At 45.3% G+C, this 21630-nt stretch overlaps 1 protein-coding gene and 1 pseudogene across 1 annotated transcript in view; both read left to right on the plus strand.

Annotated features, from left to right (window-relative positions):
• The window catches only part of LOC120998309, a 150897-nt pseudogene extending 132563 nt beyond the window's left edge, over positions 1-18334 (plus strand).
• Positions 1-21630, plus strand: part of LOC120998324 (aspartic and glutamic acid-rich protein-like) — a 2513920-nt gene that overhangs the window by 431016 nt on the left and 2061274 nt on the right. The window lies entirely within an intron of this gene.

Below are 21630 nucleotides of genomic sequence, written 5' to 3' on the forward strand. Positions count from 1 at the left end.
ATAAAGGCTGGAGACATGTAGTAATGGCTGTTATACCTCAGGTAGGTGACATCAGATGCCGGGTGTTAAAGATGACATTACTACTACACTATAAAGGCAGGAGACATGTAGTACTGGCTGTTATACCTCAGGTAGGTGACATCAGATGCCGTGTGTTATAGATGACATTACTACTACACTATAAAGGCTGGAGACATGTAGTAATGGCTCTTATACCTCAGGTAGGTGTCATCAGATACCGGGTGTTATAGATGACATTACTACTACACTATAAAGGCTGGAGACATGTAGTAATGGCTGTTATACCTCAGGTAGGTGACATCAGATGCTGGGTGTTATAGATGACATTACTAATACACTATAAAGGCTGGAGACATGTAGTAATGGCTGTTATACCTCAGGTAGGTGTCATCAGATACCGGGTGTTATAGATGACATTACTACTACACTATAAAGGCTGGAGACATGTAGTAATGGCTGTTATACCTCAGGTAGGTGTCATCAGATGCCGGGTGTTATAGATGACATTGTACTTATTTTGAGCTAAAAATCTTTTTTTCAATATTAAAAATATGGAGTCCTTTTCTCTGTACAGAGCTATTTCAGCTCTACTGGCAGGATATGAATTTTCTCTCTGCTCCGTCAGGCAGGGAGGTGACAGGCTCCTTATCTCTGACATTATAGACAATTATTATAGATCAGTTCTGATCTTACTGATGGCCTCTAAGGCCTGTATTATACCAACAGATTATCTGACAGATTTTCTGACCATTCATTGGTCAGATGGCCTATTACACACACAGATCTTTTGTTATACACACCAACTATTGGTCTCATTGGACAGATATTGGTCAGATAATCTGTTGGTGTAATACAGGCCTTAGTAATTTAGAGTTCAGAATTATTAGATGACCACCATGTGATTGAAAAACACAAAGTACAAGTCTGTGTGAGGTTTCTCTGCAGAAGCGTCTTTGAACAGCAATTTTTAAGTCTTGTCACAGACGAGACTAAACCCTTCTATTGTAGCTCTGGCTGGATGTTCTGGGTTCTTGTCCTGCTGGAATGTGAACCCCTGCACCAGTCTGAAGTCTTCTGCAGCCTCTACCAGGTTTTTCTCCAAGATTGCCCTGTGTTTAGCTCCTTCCATCTTCTCATCAACTCTGACCAGCTTTCCTGTCCCTGCTGAAAAGAAGCCCCCCCACAGCATGATGCTGCCACCACCATCTTCCACGGTGGGTATGGTGGGTTCAGGGTGCTGTGCAGTGGTAGTTTTTGTCACACATAGCATTTTGCATTTGTGCCAAAAAGTTCCACTTTGGTCTCCTCTTACCAGAGTACCTTCTTCCAAGTGTTTGCTGTGACCCCTACATGGATTGTGGCAAACTGCAAACAAGATTTCTTATGGCTTTCTTCTTGCCACTCTTTCATAAAGGGCAGATTGGTGGAGTACACAACTAATAGGTGTCCTGTGGACAGATTCTCCCACCTGAGCTTTGGATTTCTGCAGTGTGACCATGGTCCTCCTGGCTGCTTCTCTAATTGGTGCTCTCCTTGCCTCGGCTGTCAGTTAAGGTGGACAATTATGTATTGCTAGATTTGCAGTTGTTCCATTTTCGGATAATGGATTGACAAGTGCTCCGTGAGATGTTCAGAGCGTTGGATATTTTTTAAAACACTATTTCACAACTTTATTCCTGACCTGTCTGGTGTGTTCCTTGGTTTTTCATGATGCTGTTTGATCCCTGATGTTCTCTAACAAACCTCAGAGGCCTTCACAGAAGAGCTGGAGTTATACTGAGAATACATTACACACAGGTGGACTCCATTACTAATTAGGTGACTTCGGAAGGCAAAGGTCACACTGGATTTTATTTATGGGGATCAGAGTACAGGGGGCTGAATACAAATGCATGCCACATTTTTCATATATTTATTTTTTAAACATTTTGAAACCATGTCTCATCTTCTTCTCACTTCACACAGACTTGTGCTTTGTTTTTTCGATCACAAAAACCCCCCAATAAAATACATCTAAGTTTGTGAGAGTAATGTCAAAAAATGTGGAAAAGTTCAAGGGGTATGAATAAGTTTTATGGCACTGTATAAGACCTACATTCTGAATATTGCGCCTTCTTTATGAAAGAACCCAGCCAGCCTACATCGCTTCATGGAATGTTCACTACGCCTTGCCTCCAGGATGTATGAGGAGAGGGCTGAGCGAGCTGAAGTTTAAAGGGGAGTTATACCCTGTGGTTTATATACTTCATGGGTTACCTGAAATGCTTTTATTTTGTTGTAGAGCTAAGACCAAGGTGAGAGAGTGTTCCTCAAGAAACCTGCCCCCGCATGGCTTACACCATTGTATAAGCAGTGAGTGGATAAGTTTATGGAGGAAGAATCCCCATCTCTCAGTCACAACATTAGATGTGATTAGGATGGAAGTATCTACTTCTTTTAAAGCTTTTGAGAATCTTCCACATTATCTGGGAAGTTAGCATCTTCTATTACTGTATCCGACTCTGCCTCCTCTGATAAGGAACTCCACTTCCTCTTCTGACTATGAACTATTCTTCAGAAGACAAGGGCGGACTGGGAACTTAAAGTGGCCCTGGAAAAAAAAAACTAAAAGTGGTCCCATGTTGTAGGCAGTTTCGAATTACCAGAAGATGGGGCAACACAAGTAGACGGGATCAACAATACCATAGTGCAAAACACCATCCCAGCAGAACCAAATAACACAATGTAGCAAAATATACTGCCCCAAAAGCTGTCGCTCTGTGGTGGCCATCAATAGCTATCTGTCCTCCTCCTCCTCCAGTCATCTATGGAGCAGGGAGCTTAGGAGGTGAGGTGCGGGCCATGTGCGGTCACTGGCTGGGTACCCGAGTACCTGATTCTCACAGCATTAGTCACTGTTGACACCTCATTAGGTACCCGGTCAGCAGCAGAGAGGAGAACTTGAGTGGCCCCCTGGGGCATCCGCCCACCGGGAAATTTGGCTAATCTGCCCCTGGACAGGGATACTCTGATGATAACTGAGGCATTTCTTTGTAAGAGCCAGTCAAACGTAAAAAAAAAAAAGTCTAATTAACAAAGACGCAGGATCACTGGGCCTGAGAAAAAGGGGCACTCTGCCTTTCTCGCTCATATCATTGGGGGACACAGGACCGTGGGTATAGCTTGCTGCTGCCACTCGGAGGCGACACTAGGCTAAAAACTGTTAGCTCCTCCCCTGCCAGCTATACCCCCTCCAGTCTGGAGAGAGCATATCAGTTTTTAGCTTAGTGTCGTAGGAGGCAGACCACCCTGCTTAGCAGGGTGGCTCTGTGATTTATTTTATTTTACTCTTTTTTTTTTTTTTCTCACAGGTTTCAGGGACACAGAATAACAGAGCTGCTCTGTATCCCCGGGAGGCTGGCCGTTGTCGGTTGTCCCACCGCCTTGCCTCCCCCAAGAAGACAAGTGGACCAGGGCAGCCTAGCTCCCCTGCTTCCTGCCAGCAAGAGGGCCACCTGTTCCAAGCCCTTTATTGCCCGGTCCCCCACCACTTCGGTGCCAGCGGCCGTAGAGGTGGCACTGCTGGCACAGGTTGAGGGGGTTAATGTCACCGCGCGTTTGTGGCGATCGGCGGGGGTCTCCTACCGCTTGCCCCTGCAGTCACGGCGGCAATTCGATTCCGTTTTGTTGTCCTTTATCGGGCATACTGAGCGGGCATTCAGGGTACGTGGCTTGAGGTTCTTCCTCGTTCAGGCTCCTCAGCGTCCGGGGTGGGGGGGGAGCCCATCTTACCCGCCACGACAGCGTCCCTCCCCTCTTCTTCTCAGCTCTCCTCCGCGTTGGTGTGGCACAGGACCTAGGTTAAGGGCATTCTGGTAGGAACATCGCTACCCCCTCCAGCCTAGAGTATCTGTGGCACTCATGTGTGACCCGGCCAATAACTCCCCTCAGGCACCCTGCAGGGCCAACTACTATGCCTGCACTTTGTGCAGGGTAAAATTCCCTCGTGGACAGGCAACATCTCTGTGTTCTGCATGCCATGCGCCTGGAGAGAGCCATCCCTCCCCTCCACAGCCCACAGAAGTACAGGACCATCCTGGCTGTGTAGAACCTGACTGGACAAGGGCCCTGTCTCGGGCAGTGGAAGACCTTTCTAAAATCTCCCACTCCACCCTTTCTCTATTGGGTCGTTTGATTGAGAAATAACCACCGGTGCAGTCTACACAGTCTCAGGGTCGTACAACCCAGGAGCAGGCTTCCCAGCAAGCGTCCCAGAGCAGGTCGCCATTCCTCCTCTGACTCCCCAACATCCCCACCTCCTCCCGGTTCCCATTCACAGGCGTCCTCCCTTGGTGACGCGCTGTCGGAGGGGGAGATTGTGGATTCGGATGCGGAAATGGATCCGGAGCAAACTTTCCAGATTGCATCCATGGTGGATAGTCTAGTATCTGCTATCCGGGATACTTTTCAGGTACAAGAGGACCTTCCCTCCACTAGCCACCAGGGGGTGTCTTTTTTGCGTGCGAGACAGGCCTCTAAATCTTTTCCCTTGCATGACTATGTTTCTGTGGTTGTAGCAAAAGCTTGGGAACAGCCAGGTCTGCTCTTGCTGGTTCCAAAGCGGCTGGACCTGCTCTATCCTTTTACAGCTGATTGCGTTATGAAATGGTCCTCTCCTCCGAAGGTGGATCCACCGGTCGCTTGCCTACGAAGAACATGGCCATTCTGGTGGCAGATGGCTCCTCTCTTCCAGACCCGATGGACCGTCTCATTACACCAGGACCTGGCGGCGGATCTCCCTAATGCAGAGCTCCAATCCTTGGCAATCCAAATCTTTTAGGCAGGAAAGTACCTCTGCGAGGCGGCTTTGGATGCTGGTACTATGGTCGCGCGCTCTTCCGCTCTCGCAGTATCTATTCGCCGGGAGCTCTGGCTTAAAGTTTGGGCGGCAGATTCCTCCTCTAAACACTCACTTTCAAGCCTCCCTTTTATCGGGTCTCGAATCTTTGGTTCCCGGATCAACGAGATCATATCGAAAGTGACGAGTGGGAAGAGAACTCATCTTCCACAACCCAAGGCGAAAAGTTCCTTTCGTCCTAGAGCTTCGTCCTCCTGTTATTAGTCCTTTTGGAGGTTCTCTGGCACCCGTCCGGCAGCTACCTCGGCGGCCAGACTGCCCACACAGGACCAGCGAAAAAAGCCATCCTTTAAGCCCCATCTGGCCTAGCGTCCGCGGGCTCAACCACCACGTTCCTCTTCAGGAAAACAATCTTCTGCATGAAGGTGCGCTTCCCCCTCGCTGGTGGGGGGTGGTCTCCTCCTCTTTCAGGAGACCTGGTGAGCTCACATCTCGGACGCATGGACACTCGAGGTCGTCACCTTGGGTTACAAAATAGAATTCAAGTCCATCCCTCCCAACCGTTTTTTACTCTCACAACCCGAACAGGGATCCAGTTCGGGCTGCAGCATTTTTTCAGGCAGTTCAATCCCTTCTCACGCGGGGGGTGATAATTACCCTAGAGGAAAGATTTACGGGTTTCTATTCAAACTTGTTTGTGGTTCCCAAAAAAGAAGGCGAGGTCCGCCTGGTGCTGGACCCCAAGGTGGTAAACCACTTCCTCCGGATTCAACGGTTCAGGATGGAGTCCCTTCGCTCCGTGGTTGCTTTGTTGGTCCAAGGGGAATTCATGGCATCCTTAGACATTCAGGACGCCTACCTGCACGTTCCCATCGCAGCTGTTCACCAACGTTTTCTTCGTTTCGCTGTTCAGTCGTGCCATTACCAATTTGTCGCCCTTACAGTCGGTCTGGCAACAGCTCCTTGGATGTTCACGAAGGTACTCGCTCCCCTCCTGGGCCTTCTGCAGTCCAGGGGCATTACTCTTCTCCCGTATCTGGATGACATTCTGATCAAGGCTCCGACAGTCGCTCAGTGCGAGGAAAGTCTTAGGATCACCCTGGACACTCTCGCCCGATTCGGTTGGTTAGTGAATCTGCGAAAGTCCTCCCTCAGTTTTTTCAATCAGATCAGATTCCTCAGCATGACGCTGGACTCGGGCGCGGCATTGGTACCCCTTCCGCAGGACAAGAGATTGAACATCCAGCGGTCAGTGCGTCTGCTACTTCGGCGCTGCAGTACGTCAATCCGCAATTGTATCCGGGGTCGATGGTGGCCTCCTTCGAGGCCAGTCCCATTGGCTCAGTTTCACACCAGGTTTTTTCAGCGTGCCATTTTGTCTTCCTGGGACAAATTTCTGGATTCGATGGATCGGGAGATTCGCCTGTCTCGGCAGGTACAGTCGGCACTTGGTTGGTGGATCGCTCCTGCGCACCTGACGATGGGGAAATCCTTTCTCCCAGTCTCATGGACGGTTGTTACAACCGACGGTAGTCTTCACGGTTGGGGGGGCATCTTAGCCACCCGGACGGTCCAGGGCGTTTGGTCTCAATCTGAGTCCAAACTGCCCATCAACATCTTGGAGCTCCGGGCAATTTATCTATCCCTTCGCCATTGGACTCCTCTACTGCAGGGCCGTCCGATCCAAGTTCAATCTGACAATGCCACTGTGGTGGCTTATATCAACCACCAAGGGGGGACCCACAGCCTGACGGTGATGAAAGAATCCGAGAAGATTCTGCAGTGGGTGGAAGACCACGTTCCGGTGATATCTGCGGTCCACATTCTGGGAGTGGACAATTGGACGGTGGATTTTCTCAGCCGGACAACGGTGGACCCGCGGCAGTGGTCTCTCAATCAGGAGGTGTTCGAGGCTCTCTGTCTCCGGTGGGGACGTCCAGACGTGGACTTGATGGCGTCGAGGCTCAATCGCAAGCTCCCTTGCTTCTCTCGCGCAAGGGATCCTGAGGCACACGACGTGGATGCTCTTGTGGCGCCATGGGATGACTCCTTCTTTCTGTATGTCTTTCCACCCTTACCTCCACCTACCGGATTCTGCGCAGCATCAGGATGGAGAACATCCAGGCGATCCTGATTGCTCCAGACTGGCCTCGTCGAGCCTGGTATTCGGAGCTCATTCTTCTTCTAGGGGATGCACCGTGGCCCCTTCCTTGTAGAAAATAAAGCGACCAGAAATGGTGAATCATCCATTTTGGCGCTTTTTTCTGTTTTGCTGTTTGCCGTATGGGGAAGATATTTTTATACTATGGGCGGTTTCGCACATCGCGACACCCATGATGTGTAATTTGTTTAGTTTTTATTTTTATTTTGGGAAAAGGGCGTTTTTTTTTGGGGGGGGGGAGGGGGGGTTCATACTTTTTTATATTTCCCATAGGAAACTATAACCAGCAGTCATTAGATTGCTGTTCTCATAGACCCCAGTGCACTAGCCTTGGAGTCTATGAGAAAATTGCTTGTTTCCTATGGAGCCCTATTACAGGTTAGAGCTCCACAGGAAAGACTGTGCAGCCGCCTCCTGTCATTCACAAAGACGGGGGCTGCTGCACGCATGCTCGGCTTCTCCGATCGCTGCAGGGGGGAGCAGGAGCATCACCGGCAGACGCGCGCTTCCATTATTTTACACGCTCAGATGCCGTGGTCAGGATTGACCACGGCATCTGAGGGGTTAAATGCCAGTTGCGGATATTAGCTGTGGGTGTCTGCTATAAGAAACAAGCGGCCACCTGCAGCTATGGCGCCCGCTCCTCTCATTAGTGGGCATCATTTTTAAAGACCCGCCCCACGCCGTACTATTATGGCGCTGGTCGGGAAAGGGTTAAAGGGCTCATGCACAAAACATACTTTTGATCTGCATCTGTTCAGCAGTTTTTGTGGGTCGGATGCGGACCCATTCACTTCAGTGGGGCTGTAACAGATGCGGACAGCACACCATATGTGTCCACATCCGTATGTCCGTTCCGTGGCCCTGCAAAAAAAATAGAACACGTCCTACAACACAGATGGTTTAGATGTATGGGAACTGAAAAAGTTAAATGATGCGGGGGGTGGGGGAGGGGGGATTCAGAAGAGAAGATGACTGAACTAGAGGCGTACTGAAAATTAGATATCCAGAAGGATGGAATGACGGATAACATCCCACTATTGCTAATGGTGATGAGCGAAAACTGCGGATCCTAGAACCGAAGTCGCTTCCCTCAAAACTTCGGATTAATGCTGTATGGAGATCTGTCTTAAAACTTGGATCCGAACTCTGCTTCAGATCCGAGGTAGCAGTCAGAACCATAGGAGCACAGTGTAATTGTACTAGACTCCAATGCATACATGCCCCAACATGAGCCCTCGCACAGCTCCGTGCATATAATAATTGTATTATAAATGAATCATAAATAAGGGTAAGAATATGCTGATGCAAAGAAAAAAAGTTTTTTCCCCAAAATGTTTCATCCCCCCCTCCCCCAGTATTAAAACTATACACAATTGATATCCTAATCGAAGTGACAGGTCAGTTTTACCTCATAGGAAATGCTGTAAAAACAAAAGCCATAAAACTTTGGCGGAATCTTTTATTTTTTTTTATAATTCCACCCCATTTGGAACTTTTTCCCTGCTTCCCACTACATTTTATGCAACCTTAAATGGTGCCAGTAAAAAGTACAACTTGTCCCGCAACAAAAAATCTCGCATACGGCTATGTGAATGGAAAAATAAAAAAGTTATGGCTTTGGGAAAGCTGGGAGTAAAAAACTAAAATGGAAAATTGCCAGAACATTAACCCCTTAAGGCCCTATTTCACCTTAGGACTTAGGCATTTTTTGCAAATCTGACCAGTGTCATTTTAAGTGCTGATAACTTTAAAACGCTTTGACTTATCCAGGCCGTTCTGAGATTGTTTTTTCGTCACATATTGTACTTCATGACACTGCTAAAATTGAGTCAAAAAAGTAAATTTCTTTTGCATAAAAAATACCATATTTACCAAAAATTTTGAAAAATTAGCAAATTTCAAAGTTTCAGTTTCTCTCCTTCTGTAATACATAGTAATACCCCCAAAAATTGTGATGACTTTACATTCCCCATATGTCTACTTCATGTTTGTAGCATTTTGGGAATGATATTTTATTTTTTGGGGATGTTACAAGGCTTAGAAGTTTAGAAACAAATTTTGAAATTTTTCAGAAATCTTCAAAATACCACTTTTTATGGACCAGTTCAGGTTTGAAGTCATATTGTGAGGCTTAGATAATAGAAACCTCCCAAAAATGACCCCATTCTAGAAACTACACCCCTCAAGTTATTCAAAACATTTACAAACTTTGTTAACCCTTTAGGTCTTCCACAAGACTTCATGGCAAATGGACATAAAATGTAAGAATTTAGATTTTTTGGAAAATTTTCCAACATAATCAATTTTTTCCAGGAAAAAAACAAGGGTTAACTGCCAAACAAAACTCAATATGGAAAATGCAAATGTGATCGCACACTACATCCAGCACTCTGCCCTCCATGCTGGATGAGACATTGGTTTATATTTTGGCCAAAGCATAGTAAGCCACTCACCGCGTCAAGGCTGTCTCATGAGTGGTCCCTAACTCTTGTTCCTACCTGTTCATGGGCCATGACAGCCACATAAAATCCAGGGAATGCAGGTCAGCATGCAAGCCAAGTACACTTTGCTTGTAACCCCGTCCGGTGCCATTACAGCTTTCATCGGATCCAGGGATGCAAATACCAACATGCATGCTGAACCCACCATATATTTCTCCTGGAGCCAGATGGCTAATGGTAGGTTCTATACAAGCAGACTCAGTTTTATACTGACTTTAAAACCAGCCTCAAGGACAGATTAACTGGTCAGGTGTGCAATGACTCCAAGGAGATCGCCACGCCTCCAATATATACTACAAAGAAAAAAAATAAGGGGTTGGGTCAGCACAACCTAACTGCAGGTGCACATCACTATGGCGAAATACATATACAAACGGAAAATGCAAATGTGATCGCACACTACATCCAGCACTCTGCCCTCCATGCTGGATGAGACATTGGTTTATATTTTGGCCAAAGCATAGTAAGCCACTCACCGCGTCAAGGCTGTCTCATGAGTGGTCCCTAACTCTTGTTCCTACCTGTTCATGGGCCATGACAGCCACATAAAATCCAGGGAATGCAGGTCAGCATGCAAGCCAAGTACACTTTGCTTGTAACCCCGTCCGGTGCCATTACAGCTTTCATCGGATCCAGGGATGCAAGCAAAGTGTACTTGGCTTGCATGCTGACCTGCATTCCCTGGATTTTATGTGGCTGTCATGGCCCATGAACAGGTAGGAACAAGAGTTAGGGACCACTCATGAGACAGCCTTGACGCGGTGAGTGGCTTACTATGCTTTGGCCAAAATATAAACCAATGTCTCATCCAGCATGGAGGGCAGAGTGCTGGATGTAGTGTGCGATCACATTTGCATTTTCCGTTTGTATATGTATTTCGCCATAGTGATGTGCACCTGCAGTTAGGTTGTGCTGACCCAACCCCTTATTTTAAAACTCAATATGGGTTGCCCTGATTCTGTAGTTTGCAGAAACACCCCATATGTGGTCGTAAACTACTGTTTGGCCAAACGGGAGGACATAGAAGGAGGGAACACCATATGGGTTTTGCAAGGCAGATTTTGCAGGACTGGTTTTGTTTATACCGTGTCCCATTTCAAGCCCCCCGTTGCACCCCATGAATAGAAATTTCAAAAAAGTGACTCCATCTAAGAAAGTACACCCCTCAAGGTATTCAAAACTGGGTTTACAAACTTTGTTAACCCTTTAGGTGTTCCACAAGAGTTAATGGCAGATGGAGAAACAATTTTGAAATTTCTATTTTTTGGAAAAATTTCCATTTTAACCCTTACTTTATTACTGGAAAAAATGGGTTAACAGCCAAACAAAACTCAAAATGGGTTGCCCTGATTCTGTAGTTTTCAGAAACACCCCATATGTGGTCATAAACTACTATTTGGCTAAACGGCAGGACATAGAAGAAGGGGGACGCCATATGGTTTTTGGAAGGCAGATTTTGCTGGGCTGGTTTATTTACACCATGTACCCTTTCAAGCCCCCTGATGCACCCTTAGAGTAGAAACTCCATAAAAGTGACCCCATCTAGGAAACTACGGGATAAGGTGGTTGTTGTTTTGGGACTATTTTAGGGGTAAATATGATTTTTGGTTGCTCTATATTACACTTTTTGGAGGCAAGGTAAAAAAAAATTTAAATTCTAAAATTGTTTCTACATTCGCAATTTAGTTTTGTGGAACACCTAAAGGGTTAACATAGTTTGTAAAGTGACTTTTGAATACCTTGAGGGGTGTAGTTTATTAGATGGGGTCACTTTTTTGGAGTTTCTAGTCTAGGCTACATCAGGGGGGGGCTTCTAATGGGACATGGTGTAAAAAAAAAATCCAGTCCATCAAAATCTGCCTTCCAGAAACCATATGGAGTTCCCTTCATTCTATGCCCTGCCGTGCGGCTATATAGCCATTTACGACCACATATGGGGTGTTTCTGCAAACTACAGAATCAGGGCAATAAATATTTAGTTTTGTTTGGCTGTTTACCCTTGCTTTATTACCGGAAAAAAGGATTCAAATGGAAATGTTGCCCAAAAATTTGTGTTTTTGCACAGTTTTTATTATATATTTTTAACGCTGTTCATCTGAGGGGTTTGGTCAAATGTTATTTTTATAGCGACGACTTTAGTGCACGCGACGATGCCCAATATGTATGGCTCGCAGACTTTGGAGACACTAAGCAGGCATCCTAAAACTGCGGCCCTCCAGATGTTGTAAAACTACAGGTATAAGGACATCCCTCTTGTCCTTATACCTGACCAGCAACAGGTTTCCACTGGTAAGTGCACGGTTCTCACCCCTGGGGATAGGTACCTGAAGGGGGTGGGCAGGGAGGCCGCGTTGATTTTTACGCACGGTCCCACAAGCGAACGTGGATCTGGCGGCAAGGGACCTGAACAAGGGAATGCTGGTATAAAAGTTATCCACTTACAAGTGGTAACCCTTATCCAGCAGTGGGTACATAAGGTCCCACACGAGTTTCCCACTAACACCCAAAGTGGGGGGACATTTTAGGGGTTGAATATGGGAATCTCGCCCCTCGTACACACAAAATTTGTAAGTGTACCCTGAGGTACTCTCACAAATTTTGTATAGCTTCACGCCATACCTCGCCCGCTTTGTGGGAATGTATTGGCGGAAACTGAGTCTCCCCTTGAACGCAACGAGAGACTCATCAACCGCGACCTCCCTTCCAGGTACATAGGCCTGTTCAAATTTGGCCCGAAGTGATCGATGACCGGCCGTATCTTATACAGACGGTCATAGGCAGGATCACCTCGGGGGGGGGACATGCTGCATTATCGGAATAATGCAGACATTTCCGGATGGCCTCAAACCGGGGACGTGTCATGACCATACTGTACAGTGGGGTCTGGTATAGGACGTCCCCACTCCAGTATTGCCTGACACTGGGTTTTTGAACTAGACCCATATGCAGCACGAGGCCCCAAAATGTCCTCATCTCGGCTGCACTGACTGGCGTCCAGCCACCGGGTCTAGCAAAAATTGACCCCGGGTTTTGAGCGACGAACTGTTGGGCGTACAGATTCGTCTGCTCCGCCATCAGATTCACCAGTGGGTTACTGAAAAAAAAAAATGTCAATTTCAGTAAACCCCACTGTTGGAATCTGGATTCCAGGATTGCCAGCCAAATCCGGAATCTCGGGTTCAAAGTCCACTGGGGGACACCAGCTAAGTTCATCGGCAGGGGGCTCCGGTGGGCTTATTTGGTGGGCCGGGAAACCAGTACAAACCCCAGGGCGGCTCGTACTAGGGTGGGCCATAGGATCCCTAGCATGTGGGGCCCCTGGCGGCGTCTCCGCCACCTTGGGGGCTCATCGTCATCAGATGATGATGAGGAGGATGCGGATGATAAAAGGAATGTGGGGTCATCCTCATCCTCACTGGGCCTCTCGGAGTCGGAGGCAATCTGGGCATATACCTCCTCGGCCGAGAACATCCGGCGGGCCATGGGTGTGTGTGCGTGTATATGTGTGTGTGTGGAAACCTTTATTTCTATGTGCGTGTGTGTGGGGGCACGGGTGTTCGCGTACTAAAAAGTCCAGGAAAAAAAATGGGCAAACTTGCTGATCAGCGGTACAACGCTGGTGGTGGGAAGGGGGGTGGGGCTGGTGGTGGGGGGCAAGTGGCAGGGGGGGTCTGGGGTCTGAAAGATGGAACAAAGAAAGTTTAGATAAAAGTTCTTTTTTTTTTTTTTTTTTCTTTCCTAACTAACTTTTCCCTTCTTTCCCTGCCTAACGGTGCCTCTCCCTCACTGACCCTAACCTACCTGGAGGGCGATGGGTGCAGGAGGGTGATGGATGGCGATTAGGGGGACTCAGGAGCTGGTGCTGCAGGGTGCTCGTGCAGAACAGGAAGAGGAGGGGAGAGAGGAGCGCAGGAAGTTTAAATCTCGCGCCTCTCTCCCCTGCACCAATCAGCACCCTGGACAGCAACGTTCAGCACCAGGGCCAGCACCGCCTCTCCAAATGCACGGACTGTGATTGGTGGTGTATAATCACGCCACCGATCAGTCTTTTTCCGGTTCTGAATTGACCTGCGGTTTTCTGCGATCGCCGATACGGGGGGGGGGGGGGGGCAAATGACCCCCCCTGCGTTGTTACAGGATGCCGGCTGAATGATTTCCGCCGGCATCCCGCTCCGATTAACCCCCGCGGCGCCGGAATCGCGATTTAAAGCCATGGGTCCTTAAGGACTCGGGAAACATGCCGTACCGGTACATCATGCGTCCCTAAGGGGTTAATGTCCCAGGATTGGGGGGGAGGGGTGTCACTGAGGGCAGACCAGAATCTGGGACGTCACTGAAACATGTTAGCTTATGTTCTGATTAGCTTTTTTGCACCCTGACTTCGGAACGTATTCTGTGTCATACTCCAGGCTGAATCGATCATCTAGTAGGTGATTTATCCGCACACTGTAGCAAGAAAAAAGTGACATCCTTCCTCCTGTCACAATTTCCTTGCGCAAATTCGCTCCATTGATTTAGGCTAAATCTGCAAGCAGATCCTCAATATGCAAACTGCAGAAACTCAGGAGACGTTCGAGAGTCAGCCTTAAAGAGGACCTTTCATTACAATAAAAAATCTAAACAAAGTATACAGACATACTCCCGGTATAGGTTCCGGTATCTTCAGATTTTCGGCTCAACCGGGAGGAGCCAGCTCTTCTTCTCCTGGGCATCTCCTTCTCCCAGGCTGTAGCGCTGGCCAATCGCAGTGCTCAGCTCATTGCCTGAGAGTTTTTTTCTCCCAGGCTATGAGCTGAGCGCTGCAATTGGCCAGCACTCCAGCCTGGGAGAAGGAGACGCCCAGGAGAACAAGAGCAGGCTCCTCCCAGTTGAGCCAAAAATCTGAAGATACCGGGAGAATGGAGCGGCGCCCAGGGATAATAGTAAGTGCAGGGAGATCCCTGGGCGCCGCTCTCCATGTCAGCATACTTAGTTTAGATTTTTTATTGTAATGAAAGGTCCTCTTTAAGTTTCTACAGCAAATGCATAGCAGAGAAAGGAAAAGGTGTTTTCCTCACATTCCTGAAGGATCCACTTCTCACTGGCACAAAATTTTTTATTTTATATTGTATGTGTCTCTCCAGCCTAAGGCCAGATTCACATGAGGTTATTAGAGGTTAATACAGACATATTATCCATCTGTATTATGCAAATGTGTCACGACCACAGGTTCAGCTCACATCAACTCACAGCATCATAGATACATGTGCACGTAACATAGATGGATATGTCTGTTATACAGTTGCAAGAAAAAGTATGTGAACCCTTTGGAATGATATGGATTTCTGCACAAATTGGTCATAAAATGTTATTTGATCTTCATCTAAGTCACAACAATAGACAATCACAGTCTGCTTAAACTAATAACACACAAATAATTACATTTTACCTTGTTTTTATTGAACACACCATGTAAACATTCACAGTGCAGGTGGAAAAAGTATGTGAACCCCTAGACTAATGACATCTCCAAAAGCTAATTGGAGTGAGGTGTCAGCCAACTGCAGTCCAATCAATGAGATGAGATTGGAGGTGTTGGTTACAGCTGCCCTGCCCTATAAAAAACACACACCAGTTCTGGGTTTGCTTTTCACAAGAAGCATTGCCTGATGTGAATGATGCCTCGCACAAAAGAGCTCTCAGAAGACCTACGATTAAGAATTGTTGACTTGCATAAAGCTGGAAAGGGTTATAAAAGTATCTCCAAAAGCCTTGCTGTTCATCAGTCCACGGTAAGACAAATTGTCTATAAATGGAGAAAGTTCAGCACTGCTGCTACTCTCCCTAGGAGTGGCCGTCCTGTAAAGATGACTGCAAGAGCACAGCGCAGACTGCTCAATGAGGTGAAGAAGAATCCTAGAGTGTCAACTAAAGACTTACAAAAGTCTCTGGCATATGCTAACATCCCTGTTAGCGAAACTACGATACGTAAAACACTAAACAAGAATGGATTTCATGGGAGGATTCCATAGAGGAAGCCACTGCTGTCCAAAAAAACCCATTGCTGCACATTTACAGATTGCACAAGAGCAACTGGATGTTCCACAGCAGTACTGGCAAAATATTCTGTAGACTGATGAAACCAAAGTTGAGTTGTTTGGAAGAAACACACAACACCATGTGGGGAGAAAAATAGGCACAGCACACCAACCTCAAAACCTCATCCCAACTGTGAAGTATGGTGGTGGGGGGGGCATCATGGTTTGGGGCTGCTTTGCTGCCTCAGGGCCTGGACGGATTGCTATCATAGAAGGAAAAATGAATTCCCAAGTTTATGAAGACATTTTGCAGGTGAACTTAAAGCCATCTGTCTACCAGCTGAAGCTCAACAGAAGATGGGTGTTGCAACAGGACAAAGACCCAAAGCATAGAAGTAAAACAACAGAATGGCTTAAACAGAAGAAAATACGCCTTCTGGAGTGGCCCAGAGTACTGACCTCAACCCGATTGAGATGCTGTGGCATGACCTCAAGAAAGTGATTCACACCAGACATCCCAAGATTATTGCTGAACTGAAACAGTTCTGTAAAGAGGAATGGTCAAGAATTACTCCTGACCGTTGTGCACGTCTGATCTGCAACTATAGGAAACGTTTGTTTGAAGTTATTGCTGCCAAAGGAGGTTCAACCAGTTATTTAATCCAAGGGTTCACATACTTTTTCCACCTGCACTGTGAATGTTTACATGGTGTGTTCAATAAAAACATGGTAACATTTAATTCTTTGTTATTAGTTTAAGCAGACTGTAATTGTCTATTGTTGTGACTTAAATGAAGATCAGATCATATTTTATGACCAATTTGTGCAGAAATCCATATCATTCCAAAGGGTTCACATACTTTTTCTTGCAACTGTATGTGAATTCGGCCTCATTGGAATGTGATACATTTATCAAATTGTTTTAACCAAAAAATCATAAAATCTATTATTAATCTTAACAGAAAATCCCTGTGAGAAGCCTGACGGAAACATCATGTTATCTCTAGATTGTAAAGAAGATGAAGATACCATGCAGCGCTCTTCAGGAGAAAACTTAATTACCTGTAATGTACATCCAGAACTTCACAGTGCATCAAATAATTCCCCCAAGAATGAGGAACTTTCTAATGACCAATCACAGATTATTAACCCAAGTCCAAATCTTTCATATAATCATCCTAAACATGAGGAATTGTCTCCTGACCAATCACAGATTATTACCCCAAATATAGGGCAGAAACGGGGTAAAAGGTTTCATTGTGGGGAACGTGAGAAACATTTCAGATATAAGTCAGAGCTTTCTCTAAACAAAAGTAGTCATACAGGAGAGAAGCCGCATTCATGTTCAGAATGTGGGAAATGCTTTACTCGGAAACAAAGCCTTGATCTACATAAGAGAATTCACACAGGAGAGAAGCCATATTCATGTTCAGAGTGTGGGAAATGCTTTTCCCAGAAAACAAGCCTTGATCTACATAAGAAAATTCACACAGGAGAGAAGCCATATTCATGTTCAGAATGTGGGAAATGCTTTACTCGGAAACAAAGCCTTGATCTACATAAGAGAATTCACACAGGAGAGAAGCCATATTCATGTTCAGAGTGTGGGAAATGCTTTTCCCAGAAAACAAGCCTTGATCTACATAAGAAAATTCACATAGGAGAGAAGCCATATTCATGTTCAGAGTGTGGGAAATACTTTTTCCAGAAAACAAGCCTTGATCTACATAAGAAAATTCACACAGGAGGGAAGCCATATTCATGTTCAGAATGTGGGAAATGCTTTACTCGGAAACAAAGCCTTGATCTACATAAGAGAATTCACACAGGAGAGAAGCCATATTCATGTTCAGAATGTGGGAAATGCTTTTCCCAGAAAACAAGCCTTGATCTACATAAGAAAATTCACATAGGAGAGAAGCCATATTCATGTTTAGAATGTGGGAAATGCTTTAAGATTAAATCAAAACTTGATCAACATAAAAGAATTCACACAGGAGAGAAGCCATATTCATGTTCAGAGTGTGGTAAATGCTTTACTCGGAAAGAAAGCCTTGATCTACATAAGAGAAATCACACAGGAGAGAAGCCATATTCATGTTCAGAATGTGGGAAATGCTTTAAGACTAAATCAAATCTTGATCAACATAAAAGAATTCACACAGGAGAGAAGCCATATTCATGTTCAGAGTGTGGTAAATGCTTTATCCAGAAAGCACAGCTTGATGAACATAAAAGAAATCACACTGGAGAGAAGCCATATTCATGTTTAGAATGTGGGAAATGCTTTATCCACAAAGCAAGCCTTGATCTACATAAGAAAATTCACATAGGAGAGAAGCCATATTCATGTTCAGAATGTGGGAAATGCTTTAAGATTAAATCAAAACTTGATCAACATAAAAGAATTCACACAGGAGAGAAGCCATATTCATGTTCAGAGTGTGGTAAATGCTTTATCCAGAAAGCACACATTGATGGACATAAAAGAATTCACACAGGAGAGAAGCCATATTTATGTTCAGAATGTGGGAAATGCTTTATGCGGAAAGCACACCTTGATAGACATAAAAAAATTCACACAGGAGAGATGCCATATTCATGTTCGGAGTGTGGTAAATGTTTTACATATAAGTCATATCTGGTTGGACATCAGAGAATTCACACAGGAGAGAAGCCATATTCATGTTCAGAATGTGGGAAATGCTTTAACCAGAAATCAAGCCTTTATGTACATAAAAGAATTCACACAGGATAGAAGCCATGTTCATGTTCATAATGCGGTAAATGCTTTGTTACAAAATCTAATTTTAATCAACATAAGAGAATCCACACATTAGAGAAGACATGTTGATGTTTTGTTAAAGAATAATGTTTTATAAAGAAATTAGTCTTTCAAACTTGCAGACTTGTGTGTTCATTTTACCTCATTGTGCCAATATTTTATGCGAGTGAGCAACAGAAGTCCTACTCACAAGTCGCTGGTACAAAACCTTTTGTTTGTTTTATTTCTTTTTACTTCAGTCCAATATAAAATGGTGGTACATCATGAGAAACGCTGACACAGACATTGTTCACACCTCCTCCCATCCATGCGACGTTTCGGGGGAACACGCTTCCTTACTCATGCGTGCAGGTGGGATTTTTATAGCACCAACAGCTGATAAATATATACAAACCATATAGTTTGAGACAAAATGCATCGCCATAAATAACCCTAACACATGAAAGTGATCAATCATATAAATGCACTAAAGCTACAAATTTCATTTAACCCTTTAGGTATTAAAGACTGGAGTTTTAATATCCAAAATGTGTCCCTTTGTAACAATCTCCTACTGTTATCCTCCTCATGGACTCCACTTTTTGCCACTTCCAGAACCTGCCACCTGAGCTCTGACACTTGATGGGCCCGATCATAAAAATGTCGAGCAACCGTAGTTTCACCTTGTTTTTTCACCTCCACTGTTTCCATCTTACTCTCTCTTCTGAGTTCCTTCCTAATGCTGGACATATGCTCATTGATTCTGATCCTTATATACCGAGATGTTTGCCCAACATATATCTTACCGTATGGGCATTTCAAGCAGTATATGACATTACATGTCTCTCGTGTTGCAAAATCTTTATTTTGTATCCTGTCTCCCTGTGTGGGGTGCACTACAGTGTTACCTTTTATGATAGCACTACAATTCCCGCAGAACGTCCCCTTCTCTGAGTTGCAAGAAAACGCTGTCTTTCCATTTTTTTAGGGCGTATGTCACTAATCAGCATGTTATTCAGAGAGGCAAAAAGGGGTTTATCAACAAACATTCTCCCATATTTTTGATCATGTTTTAATATCTACCAATATTTCAGAATAACCTTTTTTATTAGTTTAGAATGTTGAACATATTTGGAAAGATTACAGAAATTGTTTCTTTTGCTTCTCCCTCTTTTTAACCTGTCTGATGTCCTGTCTTGTTTGTTTTTTTTACCAACCTCTATTCTAATTTCAGTCACTTCTTTCTTATTATAACCCCTCTGTGTGAATTTATTACCCATCAATAAGCGATTTTTTTCGTATTATTTGCCAGTACTAGATATCCTTCTGGCCCGTGTGAACTGGCTCCTAGGGATACTAGAAAAAATGTGAGGGACATGGTGGCTGGAATGAAGCAGCAGGTTATTTCGATCTGTGGTCTTTGTGAATAGTGTGGTCTCAAATCCTCCCTCTACATGCTGCTGTAATTCAACATCCAAGAAATGAATAACATTTTCATCATAACTCAGTGTAAGTTTGATGGAATTATGGCACTCGTTTAAATGGGTAACAAACTGTAGAAGGGAAGATTGATCACCCCTCACCAGCATGAACACATCGTCCACATAGCGAAGCCACCCACACAAAATACATGCCGTGTCTCAAATGCTTCCATGAATATATTAGCGAAACTCGGAGAAGCTCAAAGTAAAAATCGCTATCAAACCGAAAATAATTTTTCCATTCCATCCACCATGACGGCCACAATGAGAGATGACCCTTGACCTCTGTAGGGGCAGGAATACACAGAGAGCGTTTAAATTGCCCCCACCCCTTCTCCCCCTCAGTGTTTTCCTTTCCTACGGGGTAAGCACGCAGAGAGAGTTTAAGGCAAGTTGGTTGCTTTTCTTCTGTTCCTTAGGGAGCAAGATATACTAAATCTAAGTCAAGATCTCTAAAGTGCGCTACCTGTGCCAAGAGACTGCCTGATAACTATAAAAAGAAGTTGTGCAAGGGATGCATTTCTGATGTCTTAAAAAAGGAGCAACCATCTATCCTTTCCAAGATGAAATCTTTTATTCAGGATGAGATTACGTCCTCCTAGAATCTCTTACTACTCCTAGTACTCCTCTCCTGCCTGCCAAAAAACTGAGTCTATCTATTCAATCCTCCTCTGATGCTGAGGACATTGATGAGGATACCTCTAGATGTCACGGATGTTGTAGGGGACAACACCAAAGGACAACAAGAAGGAAGGGAAAAGACACTAGGCCTCACCGCTAGGGAAGGAAAAGGGTTACCACCTATAAAACCCTGCTCCTGGCCCTAACTCCTATCCGTATGTGCACCTCTCGATGGTAGAGATGCCCATACACCGGAACCTAGAAAACCCTGGTGGTCCTCAGTTGCCCTAATAGATATGACCGGGCAGAGACAACCCGCTCCTTCCCTGGTGAAGGAACCAGCGTCTCGCTGAGGCTTAGTAAACAACAAAGGTGGGGGGGAATACAAAACACAACAAGCGGAACACTTAACTTCTGAGGCTGATGGATGATGGACTAACAGGACTTCACCATAAACCACACTCCATCTCTTCCAAAAACCAAATGAAGCTATCCAGTGCAAGGAGTGTTGGGTAAAGTCAGACTAAATGGGAGGTGAAGTCACATGATCCACACCTGAACAGGGAGTGTGGACATACCAGCAACACACAGACAAAGTGAAACCAAAAGAGGCTGTCAGATAACTAATGTGCAGATATTCTTTCAGACCTTCTCCAACCTGTCACCGGCGTGACAGTACCCCCCCTTCTACGGTTGACCTCTGGGCACCCAGGACCGACCTTATCAGGATGAGCTCTGTGGAATGCTCTCACCAGACGGCTAGCATTAACATCGGTCGCTGGAACCCACATCCTCTCCTCTGGTCCGTACCCTCTCCAATGAACGAGATACTGGAGGGATCTCCGGAGAACTCGGGAGTCCACAATCCTGCTTATCTGAAATTCTAAATTGACGTCCACCATGACAGGAGCGGGAGGCAAGGAGGACGGTTCATCAGGTTCAACACATTTCTTTAACAACGATTTATGAAATACGTTATGGATTTTCAATGCCTGAGGAAGTTCAAGACGGAAGGCTACAGGGTTAACAATGGAAGTGATCTTATATGGATCAATAAATCTTGGTCCCAACTTCCAAGAAGGTACCTTAAGTTTAATGTTTCTTGTAGACAGCCACACACAATCAGCCACTCTCAGGTCCGGACCACTCATACGTCTCCTGTCAGCCGCACGCTTATACCTGTTGCCCATCTTTTCCAGGTTATTTTGGATTTTCTGCCAAATA

The sequence above is a fragment of the Bufo bufo genome, chromosome 4, assembly GCF_905171765.1.
Source record: "Bufo bufo chromosome 4, aBufBuf1.1, whole genome shotgun sequence".
Classification (NCBI taxonomy): Eukaryota; Metazoa; Chordata; class Amphibia; order Anura; family Bufonidae; genus Bufo; species Bufo bufo.